Below are 13,736 nucleotides of genomic sequence, written 5' to 3'. Positions count from 1 at the left end.
AGGAAGAGTCGTAAAACCTCAAGTTTGGTCAGGTAGCATAAAACGCAGGTTCAAGAACATGCTTACGAATCAATTATAATAGTTTGCACTGTAAAGTGACCCTTAAACATAGATAACTGTATTGTGTTTTCAAGAATGCAGAAGTATCGATGAAAGTGATAAAAATTGTGCAATACAATTTCCGACCATATATTCAGTGCGGTGAATCATCGATGTAATTATTTACTCAAATGTTATCATTAGATAATCGTAGCAATGGTACTAATTCGTGAGATTCTATTCACATTTCATCTGCACGTGATTTTGCGTGACAACCAAATACGAATTAAAGTTATTTTTTCTTTAAACATGTTGCACATATATCTTATACAGATGTACTGACAGGCAAAGCTGTAAGTTTATGATTCTCTTACCATTTATAAATGTATTCTGAAGCTTATTTTTTCACCTATGCTATTTTATTTTCGTTGTATATGTAGGTGAACTGGGAAATATAAGCTTGATATTGTTTGTCTCTCTCTCAATTTGATATTCCTCTTTATCGTTACGTATCTTTGTAACTCAAATACTACTTTACATATTTTATTCCAATGTTGTACAATGGGAGTCAAAAGTTTCTCAAAGTAATGAGATTCCTCGAAAACATTTTGATTTTTTAACAGTTTCTTAGAAATACTTAGTACCATGTATTCTGTCTTCAAAATTGGTATCTCGGTTCCATATTTTTGAATTCTAAAGAACGACCAAATTTAATTAACCTTTACACTTAACGATGTAAGCTGCTTTGATGAAATAAAACTTACACAGTGGTCGAGTCTTCGTTATGGCACATAGTTTATGTGTTCTCACGGATCGAGCAGCTCGGGTTTTGAAAGATGCAAATTTCATTTATAACTTCATTGCCACCTTGATACTTTGTCTCATTATTACTTTTTACAAAATATATGTACAATATTTCAAAGCAATGTGCAATAGTCTATACTTAATATATTGTTTGGGTACAACCAAGGACCTGTTGGTCCATCTGGGCTGTTTCATCTTTTAGGCGAAAGTAAAATTATTATATTAAAAGATTAAAGTTAGCCTTTATCATGAATATGAATATTTGTGTTCACTAGAATTTTAATTCTCACTGTTAAATATGGAAAAGGTTGATGCGTCAACATCATCAACCCTTTTAACAATCTTGAATACTTCAGTCAGATTCTCTTTAACTCTTCCTTTTTCAAGAGAAACCAAGTTTAAGGATTTAATCCCTCCTATTACAACATCTTCATCCGAGGTACCACTTTAGTAACCTTCGACTGAACCCCTTCCAACAATTTAATGTCTTTTCTAAGGTAACGAGCCCAAGACTGAACAATGTATTCCAAGTGTAGCCTAACTAGTAACCTATATAAAATAAAATCTTAGCCTCTTTAGACTTGTATTCAATATATTTGTAGATGAAACCTAAAATCTTATTTGTCCTACCACTAACACTGCTTGGATGTCTCGAGAGACTGATCAATCATTACACCAAGATACTTTTACTTCCATGATACTGTTATTCCGATCCAAATTACACTTATAATTCAAATTATGATAATCTACATGCATATCTTGCATTTTATTATAATTGAAACCCATCTGCCATTTATTTACCTAACTCACTAAATGATCTAAATTCTTTTGTAAAGCGGCAGCGTCTTCATCCCAGCCAGCAACACTCACGATCGTGATATCATCAGCAAATTTAAATAATTTATTGACCATTCCTTCATCTGTGTCATTAATTTTAATCAAGAAAAGCAATGGTTTTAAGACTAAGCCCTGAGGTTCACCACTTGCAACATTAAAGCACTTTGACTAAACTCCATTTATAACAACCCTCTGCTTTATTTAATTGAGCCACTTTTCTATCTAATTACTTAACTTATCCCATACACCTGATAACAACCGAGGTACCACTTCAAAGTAAAACCATGTTGATTATCTGATAAAATTCTAAATTTTGTTAAATGAGATTGCAAGGTAGCTTTTATCAAACTTTCCAAACATTTACCACAATTGATGTAAGACTTGTTAGCCTATAATTACTGGTACAACTTCTATTACTTTCCTTGAAGATAGATGTGACATTAGCTAATTTTCAATCTGTTAGTACTTGTCCACTATTCAAGGATTTACAAAAACTGTGGCTCACATATCCAATACCTCATCTCCTTCCAAACTTTCGGGAAATATATTATCTGGCCCAGAAGACCTATCATTTTTTAAACTTGACAATTTTATTTTAACAAGCTGAGAATTTATGCAATTGTCTTTTTCGACTTTGTTTCCATCTATCAGTTGCACAAGATGAGGAATACTGCTTAAGTCTTTATTTATAAAAATTGTAGAAAAAACAGTATTTAATAGCCTAGCCGTTTCATAATCATCACATACAATTATTTCTTTGTGATCCCTCAAAGGTTCTATCCCCATTCTGACATTTTACTTACCCGTAATATACTTTTAAAATCCTCACTGTTAATTTTTGTTTTAAGCCAAATTTTTACATACATCCTTTAAAATGTTATAATTTCCTATTTGGCCAATTTCTTGATCCTCTATAATCTTCTATAATACCAATAAATTTCTAATGGATACTTCATACAAGCTAATTTTGTTTTTCAAATAAACTTCTCTACACAGTTAGTGAAGGATGTAATCTAGTAGTTAACGTGTCTAACTGTGGATCTGATGGTTCATGGTTCGTAAAATAAAGTTCCCTAGTAAAATTTCACTATTTAGTAGCAGGTGTTTTTGACTAGATGTTTTCTTTCTTTAATCATTTATTTAAAAACTATAGACTGCTAATGCGGATAGCCCTTTTGTAACTTTGTGTGCTCTAACATTTGAAACAAATTAAGCGGTAAGAAATGGATAAAAGTAAACAAAATTATTTCACGGATATTTTTATGTAAATTTCCTTTAGTCAGATAAAAAAATTCAAGCATTTGTGACATGTTCATGCAGGTTTTTTTTTGTTTGTTTGTTTATGGCAAAACTACTAACATTATTTGCTGCCATCCTTAATTTCGAACTGCCGATCAGAGCGTTAGCAATTTGTCTACAGAAATCAGACTGACTTTTAGGACTGATAGTCACATTACAACGTCTCCATGGCTGAAAGAGCGAGCGTGTTCGGCGTTGAGCCTCGATCCAACACATTTCTAGTTCAATTCCTTAACCACCAGTCCATGCGTGGTTTTATGCTGACATAATCAGGAAATCTGACAAAGGCATGTCTAAAGAGTAATCAAAATCATAAAGTACTGAATGTAAATTTTGTTATTTAATTAGTCGCAGCCTATAACAAATATCTGTGAAACTGCTTTTATATGTTGGTGTACTCAAAAATAGTACAGTTGTATTGTATTTTAAATACATGTTTATTTATATGTACATATTTGTGAATTTGAATTTAATTTTACAGTTTAAAAACTCCTTGCGCTAACGTGGCTCAATGAACAGTGTACCAGTACTGTGGAACCGAAGATTCATGGCTCGAATCCCATTACCACAGAAATGGTAATTGTGTTGTGAGTATCCTACAAGAGTGACCGACAAATCCCATTGTTCTGTTAGACAGCCTAAGAACTGATGATGGTGCTGTTGATTAACTAGCTTCCCTTTAATCTATCAGTTCAAAATTAGAAAAGGCCATGCGTAGATAGCATCTATGTTGCTTTGCGGGAAAATTTTAAAGAAAGACATTATTTTCTAGATGTTTATTGTGAATACTCATTTATGTGTGCAGAAAAAAATTATTTTATCCGTTCTCCTAAATCTGTCACATCTATAATGTATTTTTGTGACAGTCCACGATGTCTTCTATAACACAAATGATTTTTTTTTCTTATTCAAGTGGTTACTATTAAAGAAAGATTACTGGCTTGTTTAGCATCTACTGTATTAATTCGTATGCACATAAAGCCAACTCTTGTTTATGAGTTATTCTACTTGCACAACTTGTGAAACTCTCATATACCCTATAGAACATGAGTTTCAATAGCTTCAGTGATTGAATGACTTGACTGATTGCATTTCATCTGCTGCTTCAGACATGGCTGCCATATTCGAAGTAATGCTCCTTGTGTACAATATTTATTTGTACAATCTCATTCTTTCGAAAATATTTAACAATAAAAAATCCAGTGTCTTTGTTTAGTTATTTTATTTTCAGCACATATTGTATTTCATAGTATATGTTGCAAGCAATTTTTCGGCATTCTTATAAGAGTTAAGCTTGCTCTTTAAGAAGCAAATTAATGTTTCAAGCACTTCAAATATATTAGTATGTAACAACCACTGACAGAGTGGTCACACATGTTTTTTTATGGTTTGTTTATCACCCATAATTATGTTTAATTATTATGAACTGTAACTTTTCTTAAATGTTCTTAACAACTCTTGTGGCACAATTATTAGGATTACGTGATTTTAGTGAAAGAATTGCCTTCAGGCTTGTCGATTATTAAGTAGAAATGAATAATTATAATATTAATTATAGCTTAACAACAATTATACTTTCATAAACAAACAATTTGAAATATTCAACAGTGACGCAAAATTACTTGAGCTTCTATAATATTCTCAGAGAAAATATGCTTTTAAGACTTTTTTTTACATGCAAAATTCTATTTTCTATTTATTGGTTCAGTCATTCTTCATTGTTACACAAAAAATATACGATTCACGAGTTCTAAAATGTGATAACGTAAGTAGTTTACAGCATTTATACTAAGTAGTTTTCCATTTTTTTCTTTGAGATTAGACATGAATGAGATCAACAATAAAGAAATTTGAGGGGCTTATAAAATATTTTATTATCGACATAAGTCAGTGATTTGAATTTGGGATGTTACAGCAATGATTTTTTTTTTAATTAATCGAACACTGTATTTTAGCTTTTCTATTGGCTAAGATTGGTTGTTGAGGTATATATTAGCTCATAAATAAACTTACACTGATCGTTCTATGATGCAAATAATTTTTCTTCATGTAGTTCATTTGCATTGCAAGTTTGTGCAACAATGACCGTGGAAAATAAACGGTAGCTATGAACTGAGACATTCTACGTTAACAAAACTCTTTGTTTTGTACTTTGCTGAACTAGATAGTATCCTGACCTATCAAGTGAAAATCTTAGATTGATGGCGTATCCAAGATATTTTATATTAGTTTTGACCTTTTGTAATTCGTAAAAGATATGAAGGATTTATATATTACCAAAACTACATAATTTATTGGTAGGTCATATTACGACTACCGCCCTTCTTCAGATCTACACACAGACTAGCTATTAAACTTTTTACAGAGACCTCATGAACGGCACACGGAGCACCACGAGGTTTTAACAACACTTTTCAAGTTGGTAACGTTGTACAATAATGCTTGTGATAAATAATAAAAATGTAATAAAACTGTGACATTTTAAAATTTTCGAACTATATTACAGCTGCCTTCCAATGCACAGCGGTATTTCCTCGGAGTCACACTACTAGAAACCGGGTTTCGATATCCGTGGTGGTCAGAACACAGATAGCCCATTGTGTAGCTACGTGCTTAATTTCAAACAGCTAAAATAAAAATAAAAAATAATAAAAGGTACTACTTAAAGAAGGCAGTTAGAGTTAACAAAATTTCAGCTAGACGGAGAAGAATATGTGTGAGGAGATCTTAGGTTTCTCTATGGTAACTATTATAAACGAACTTATGCTGTCACTATGGGTCTAAAATAGGGCCATCTTTTACGAATTTACTTGCCTGGTATGTTAAGAATCACAGCTGGCCGTCTATTGTAGGTACATCAATAATGTTATTGGTATAGTCTCTGGGTGCAGAGAGGAATTCGTAAAATTCCTAGGTTTTGTAGCTATCTTTAATCCCACCCTCTAATCTACATAAATAATCTTCAGCAAAAAAAAAAGAAAACTGCCATTTCCGAATTCTGAACTTTCTTTTATAAATAATCGAATCACTACTAGTGTTCATTATAAAAACCACCGATTTTTATTCCTACCTATATTTTGACATTTCTCATCCACACAGCACTAAACAATTCATTACTAGCAGATCCTAATAAATTGCATGATATGTAGTGAGGATGATAACTTCAATATCAAAAATTAATAAAATCGTTCTGTTTTTATCCAAAATAGAGTACACAAGATTTATTGTGCACAAGGCTGTGTCTACTGTGAATTTTAAAACCCGTGGATCACTTTTACGACCTACTGCAAAAGCCAACAAAAAATGGATTCCTCTTATCTTAACAAATCATCCTTGAAACAAACAAAAAATACAAAACAATATCATCATGAATAACTAGAAATTACTCAGAGAAAATCCGGCCACCAACACTTCTTTAATGATCGTTCTTTAATATTCTACAGGCACTACACAAATCTTCGTAACTTTTTATTGCAAAGCTTTTTTACATCCAACACCCAAAATGGGAACCCACTTATAATACATAAGTACATGGATTCAAATTTTCCTTCGACATATGACAGCCTTTTATTTGCATATCATCATTGCCTGATTTACTGTATTGTATACAAACAATATAGAAAACTATAGATATTGGACAAAAGGACCGTTTTCTGTGCTATAGAATCCATTAATATTTTAGTCATTTAAGAAGATTGTATGAAGATTATCCACCTGGATAACATTTTAGTGGCTAGGAACATGACATCAATGACTTCTCTGTGCTGGGGTTCCAATATTCACCATCTGATACGGTAAAAAAGGGAATGACTTGAAAATAGACTAATTCACAACTGGTAACATTCCACCCGCACAAATTAAGTGAATGATTTTCCTTTATTAAATTTGATCACTGTTATATCTTCATATGATCACATTATTTTTATTTTTATCTGTTATATAGTCGAAAATGTTTTTTTTACAACGCTATAGTGTTATTATATTACCTTCTTTATTACAAGTGTTGTTGCACAACTTCATCGACTGTTGTCGTGTTGTTAAAACCATCTGTTGTTCATTTTGTGCTCCATGGTGCCTGATTCAAATCTTTAATAGGTAGTCTATATTTAGGTATGAAGAAGTTATTTTGACAATTTATAAACCCTTCATATTTTTATACTTTTTGATTGATGAAAAAGTAATTTTATAGTTTTTGCATTCCTTGTCTAAAATGACGTCACATAAGGGATGCTTAACGCTGCTACTTTTATTTTTGTAACATCAGTAAAGCGTGCACATATCATGAAATCACTAGAAAAGTTATGAACTCTATGAGCTACATCGGAGCATATCATAAGAATTTCAAAAGCAAAAAAATGCGTAGCATAGATATATAGAAGCATAAAAACCCGTTGATTATAGATAAATTATACAAATATGATTAACATAAATAATATATAGAAACTGTTAATTGAAATTATCATAGAAATACAATGCGACTGAACAATCAATCCATTACTCCTAGTTCCTAAGAATTCACAATTAATTACAAAGAACTTATACAAATATAATATATATACCTATAGAAAGCGTTAATTACAATAAGTCATACAAATTTAATACACTTAAATAATACATGCAGAAACTGTTGATTAAAAAGAACACATAAGTAGTTTGGGCGTCACCTGTGCGCACGCCGTTATATGGCGCTAGACGCCTCTAGACCTACGGAAGGGAAGAAAGGGGGATATAATGATGTCTTCAAAGATAATGACGTCATATATAGTATCAGATGAAAATGTATCAAAGTATCAGTCAAAACAATATATCTGTTATTGACATTATATCATTTATTAATATTTTAAAGTTTAGATGCAATATTCGATGCTTTGAAAATATTTGTACATATGAAAAAAGTTTGGAGGTGTCTTAGCCAGTGATTAAAAACCTGATCATCGTCAATGTGGATCAAAGTCACAAATATGGTAGCCGCTGGGTTTGTAATTACATTGGTAGAGATGAAAAGGGGAAATAATTTGATCCATTAGGATTACGTACGTCCATAAAATCTTAACATAAAAAAATCATCAAGAAGAACCGTAATTCTAAGATAAAGCTGCTCAGTATCAAACAGGTCTGACTGTAACCAAACCGAACCTTAAATTCTATCAATTTCTTCTCTTCTTATCAAAAGATTGTTTCAAGCGTGGGCAATAATGACATCAGTATTTCCATTTTGTGTATTATAAAAGTTATAGAAAAAATAGATGACTTTAAAGTATTGGTAGGAATAGAACATTTAGATATAATGGGAATAACTGAAACATGGTTTTGATGACATAAATTTCGATCAAAATATATAGTTATTGGTTATATAATTGGAACAGAATAGTAAAGAGAGGTGAAGAAGTGGCTCAATGTGTAAAGCGTGAGTTACATGTTGTTGAAATTGAGAATATTAAGGATAATAGCAAGGGAACTGAATCAATTTGTGTTTATGTTACTGAATATCGAGAGGATAAGCTCTTAATAGGAAGTTGTTACAGACTACCGGACGAAATTGATGAAACTAGTGAGAAACTTTACAGTAAGATTAAGATTTTAGTTCTTAATAAGATAATAATTATGTGTTGTTTTCATTTCAGACGTATTGATTGAGAAATACTAGAGTCAAACCATGAGGGAAATTTGTTTGTTTGAAGTTAAGCACAGAGCAAACCGTATTCCAGCGTTGTAAATCCACAGACATAACACCTAATCACTGGGGTCACATGAGGAAGAAACGTTTCTGAAAACTGTACAAGATGAATTACCAAGCAACGTATAAGAAGTAATGCTATTTTAGATTTATTGTTAACTTCTAATGTAGAAATGATTGAAAAGGTGGAAATTGGTGAGTACTTAGGTACAAGTTGTCATTGTTGTATTAAATCTGAGATTTGTTACATATTGAAATCAGACATAATGATAATTTGATTCTATATTTCAAAAAAGTGAATTTTTAAGGGATGTAACAAATATCATCTGCTGTGAACTGCACAGCTGGGTTATTTTGAGATATTGAGCAATGTAGAAATTTGTTAAAGAAAAAGTTTTCAGTATTTAGAATGGTAGCTGCAAATAAAACCAGGTTAGCTTACAAATGGCACAAGAGGTAAAGTTAAAGAAAACACAGCACAAACTCAAGAAATCTAAATTGACTGGTATTATAAAAAAGTTTAGAAGATCAAGAAAGATGGTCAAACAGGAAATTAGAACATTCATAAGGAAATATGAAAGCATTTGACTGAAAACATAAAATCTAACAGTACATAGAGGAAAAAAAATGTTATGATGGGGATAGGACCTTTGATGGATGACAGAGGAAGGCTTCTATCCGATGTTTATAAAATAACTAGGTCATTAAATTCTCCTTTTTCTTTAGTTTTTTCCTAATGAAGACTTAAGCAGTATTTCTTATCTTGTTCAATGGATATATGAGAACAAAGTTGAGCAAGACAAATTATACAAATTCTTTTTTTTTTAATATAACTGGGAAATCTAATGAATGGTAAGGGTTTTAAGCCATATAATATCATCCTTAGAAGTTTAAAAGAGGTTAAATATTGAATATCAAGTAGCAACAGATTTCAAATTAGCTAATGCCACTTTTATCTTCAAGGAAGATAATAGAGGTTGTTCCAGTGATTATAAGCCTGCTATTCTTACATCTAGTTTCGGAAAATATGGTAAAATATACTTTGCAGGCTTATTTAACAAATTTTATAGTTTTATCGAATAGTCAACATGGTTTTACTTAGGGAATATTTTGCCTTAAAAATCTTTTGCACGCTTTGAAATAATTATTGTATATGTAGATAAGGGTAAGAGTATAGATTTGATGTATCCATATTTTCAGAAACCATTTGAAAAAGCGTTACATGAAAGGCTTGTAAAGAAAATTATCTCTGGAGATGCATGGAGATAAGTTAACTAATTGGATAGAAGAGTGGCGTGATTGAAGAAAGCAGCATGTTATTATAAATGGAGTTCAGTCAACGTAAATTGATGTTGCAAGTGGTGTATCTCAGAGATCAGTCTTAGGACCATTGCTCTTCTTGATTCATTTTAATAACAAAGAGGAAGAAAAGATTTAAATTTGTTGATGATATTAATGTTTGTGTGTTGTTGACTGTTATGAAAATGTTGCTGCTTCATAAAAGGATTTAAATCATTTAGCGAGTTGAACAAATAAATGGCAGTATGGTTTTAATTATGATAAATGCAAGACACTGCCTGTGGATTATCATAATTTGAATTATAAGTATAATTTGGATGGGAAAAACCTTAACACTGGCATGAAAGAAAAAATGATATTTTAAAACCATCCAAGAAGTATGCTATTGCTGGTGTATCTACAGAAATTTTACATATAAGTTTAAAGTGATTATAATTTCATTGTATAGGTTGCTGTTTAGGCCACATTTGGAGTATTATGTTCAGTCTTGGGCTCCTTACCTTAGGAAAGACATTGAATTATTGGAAAGGTTTTAGAGAAATGCAACTAAAATTGTACCTCGGATGAAGGAATTGTCATTGTAGGAGAGATTAAGTTATTAAACTTGTTTTCTCTTGAAAAAAAAGAGGTAATAGGGATCTGATTGAAGTATTCAAGATTGTAAAAGAGGTTGATAATGTTGATGCATCAACATTTTGATAGTTAACAACGAGAATTACAGATCAAGAGAACACAAATATTTATTTAGGCAAAGTAAAAGCCGTCTTCAGCTAATATAATTCTATTTTTTAAATAAGGTGGTTGGCCTATGAAATGGGTTCCTTTAGGATGTTGTGGAGGCAGTTAGTTTGAGAGAGTTTTAAAAATGTTTGATAGATATGTGAATGATAATGGCTAATATCAATTTTTAATAGAATTATTTTGACTTAGAGGATGGAACTGCGGAGATGGATCATAAACTCTCTAAGCATTTTAATGTTGTTTTAATAGAGCTTGTTTGTTTGTTTTTATTTGACGAAGTGTGTGTGTTCCATTTCCAAATGATTGTTTTCAAAACTGAGTATTTTCTTTTTTCTATCTTTTCGTTTTATTTTTAGTAATTTTATCTGTGTATTTATCTAAATAGCTAAACCTTTGTAAATACGGTATTAGTATTCAACTATATTTGTTAATCGAACTGTGTACTTAATGGAGATACATGCAGAGTGTGTAATCATAACCAAATGAGCTTTTCTCAAACTAAATGACTTAGTGACTAGAGTTCAAAGTGAGTCCCCTCCCAAACAGAATCGATCAGCAGCTTTTGAAGCATGTTGTTTGTAAAGTTATATATGTTTTCAGGGAAAATTGGACTCACAGAACTGGAAGAAGTTTGATGAGGCCTGATTTGTCCATAGTACGATGAAGAAGTTGGAGCGTTACTGTACAAAGCTTATCAAGAAATTCTGTCGTCATATTAAAGTAGTACGACGCTCGCTTTGTAATAAATATGAAAAGAAAACACACATTAGAACGAAATAAATTAAGCAGTATGTAGATATATACATACACGCATACGTAATTTAGGACATATACAGTTTCTCTATCAGTAAAATAAATAATTTTTATTCGTATGAAATAATTTCTGAATATAACATTTTTTTATTGCTGCCGGTTTTATGCGATTATTCACGAAGACCCACAAAACTAATTTTCTTCACTGTCTTATCATGCATTGGTGAATATGTTACATTTACATATATTTACAACATTTATTTCATTACTGCTTATGTTTTACAGACAGATTCTAAAAATATATTATTTCGCTTTTAATGAAAAATTCAATTTTGAGCTGGTAAGTCACATGAATTAACAATTACAGTATTATTATCACGTCACTTGTTTATTCACTCTTTCATGTTTCGTTTACAATGTCTGTCTTAAAACGATTATCAATCACCACAGCTGTTTTAAATTTACCTATCTATTAAGCCTTACAACTAATTAAGAAATTCCATTACTAATAAACATAATTGACCATTTCTCCTAAAATTTGGAAGGTAAGAGAAAAATGACTAAAATACTTATTAAAGATTAAAACGTAAACAAATTTTGTAGAAAAGCACATGAAAGCATAAAAATATATCTTAAGACTTAAAGTTTCTTGTCTTTTGTATGATTTCTTTAATAAGAAGGTAGGCTACATGACATCACTCTCACATAAGATATCAGTATGTCAACGTATATATATATACATACATATTTAGAAATCCGTCCAATTATCACATAAACTGGTTTTAAGCTATAATATTATTTTGTATGTTGAGACATTTTCGTTCCTATGAATTACGTGACTTGAAAAACAGCCTATTTTACACATCCAAGAAGCTAAAAGAATTAAGCATAAATTATGAAAATCAAATTATTATAAAACTTGTACCAGTAAACAAAGCCTTGTAAAACGTTTTTGTTTTTTATTTATAAAGTTAAAGTAAATATGTTATATGATAATACATTATTTAAGGGCTGCATATGGCCTAATAATTATCGTCCTCGAGCTATAAGTCCAAAGTTTCATAGTTAAAAGCCCATTGCAACAAAAATATGATCCAAACTTTGGAGCATGTGAATGCATTACAAGAGTGATGGTGAAATCCTACCTTTTGCTGATACAAGAGCAGCATAACAGGTGGCGGTGGTTGCTGTTTAGCACCTGGCCGCTTTCTCCTACCAGATGTAAATATGGTGACAACTATAAGTCAACGCTCCTTTGTGAGAATTTAGGTGAAAACATCTGAAATAAATAGATATATGATTATTCATATTAAACAGTTGAATCGACTTCTATTAAAGTTGTTTTTAAAGAGTTTTTACATTAAAATTTGACACATATTTAATGTTATTACTCGTTTTATCACTTTCAATTACACTGCACAACAAAGTTTTTGCTTCTTGAATACTGTTAAGTGTCCCTTATAGATTTTTGGCTGCTGATCACGAAACTCACATCCAGATTTGCCCATCACGTACCGTTTCATTGAAATCTTCAGTTTTGTCATGTTTTTCTTATATTTGTGTCTAAAAATTTTCGTTTCTGTAGATGACCTATGAACAATGTTTCGTGCAGTCTGGGCATGTCTAGGCATGAAATTGGGCCAAGTTGGAAGCTGTTTTGTGGAAGTATGCAGTCCAGGCATGCCTGGAGAGGCCGGAGCCAATTTGATACTGTCTCAGTAGGCTATAAAAATGGCTTGCATACACAGATGCTGCTCATTGGATTAATATAGACCTTATAGTGTGCACGTATTGTTTCATAACATAGCATTGCCTCAGTAGCACTATAAGAAGTAAGTTAGATGTTATAGACGTTTACAGGACGATTGGTGTCGGTCAATATGTCTCGTCAATGTCGTAACAGCTGCGATACGTTATGCTATATTTGTGGCGAGTATACGCTTGTTCATCAGAGACGCTCAAAGACTGCTCTTGTGAAGAAAGCATATCATCTGTACTTCGGCTGTAAAATTGGTGATCAAGACCAGGAATGGGCGCCTCACATTTGTTGTGCGACATGTGCTGTCTGTTTGAGAGCTTGGCTCAGAGGCACTCGAAAGACAATGCCGTTTGCTGTCTCGGTGATATGGCAAGAACAGAAAGACCATGTGACAGACTGTTACTTCTGTTTGACTAATGTGCCTGGTTTCTCTGCCAAAAACAAGAAATCAATTGAATACTCTAATCTGCCTTCAGCAATGAGACCCGTGCCACATTGCGACAGTCTTCCAATTCCGAAACCACCAGA

General features: G+C 31.8%; 1 long non-coding RNA gene across 1 annotated transcript; it reads left to right on the top strand.

Moving 5' to 3' along the window:
* Positions 1-300: 300 nt before the first annotated feature.
* Positions 301-8,828, top strand: LOC143236397 (uncharacterized). The gene is made up of 3 exons (XR_013019547.1): positions 301-392; positions 3,461-3,566; positions 8,604-8,828. It is a non-coding gene; the product is annotated as an uncharacterized LOC143236397 (long non-coding RNA).
* Positions 8,829-13,736: the final 4,908 nt, after the last annotated feature.

This window comes from Tachypleus tridentatus, chromosome 2 (assembly GCF_004210375.1).
Source record: "Tachypleus tridentatus isolate NWPU-2018 chromosome 2, ASM421037v1, whole genome shotgun sequence".
NCBI classification, from domain to species: domain Eukaryota; kingdom Metazoa; phylum Arthropoda; class Merostomata; order Xiphosura; family Limulidae; genus Tachypleus; species Tachypleus tridentatus.
This window is presented reverse-complemented; position numbering and strand designations above follow the sequence as displayed.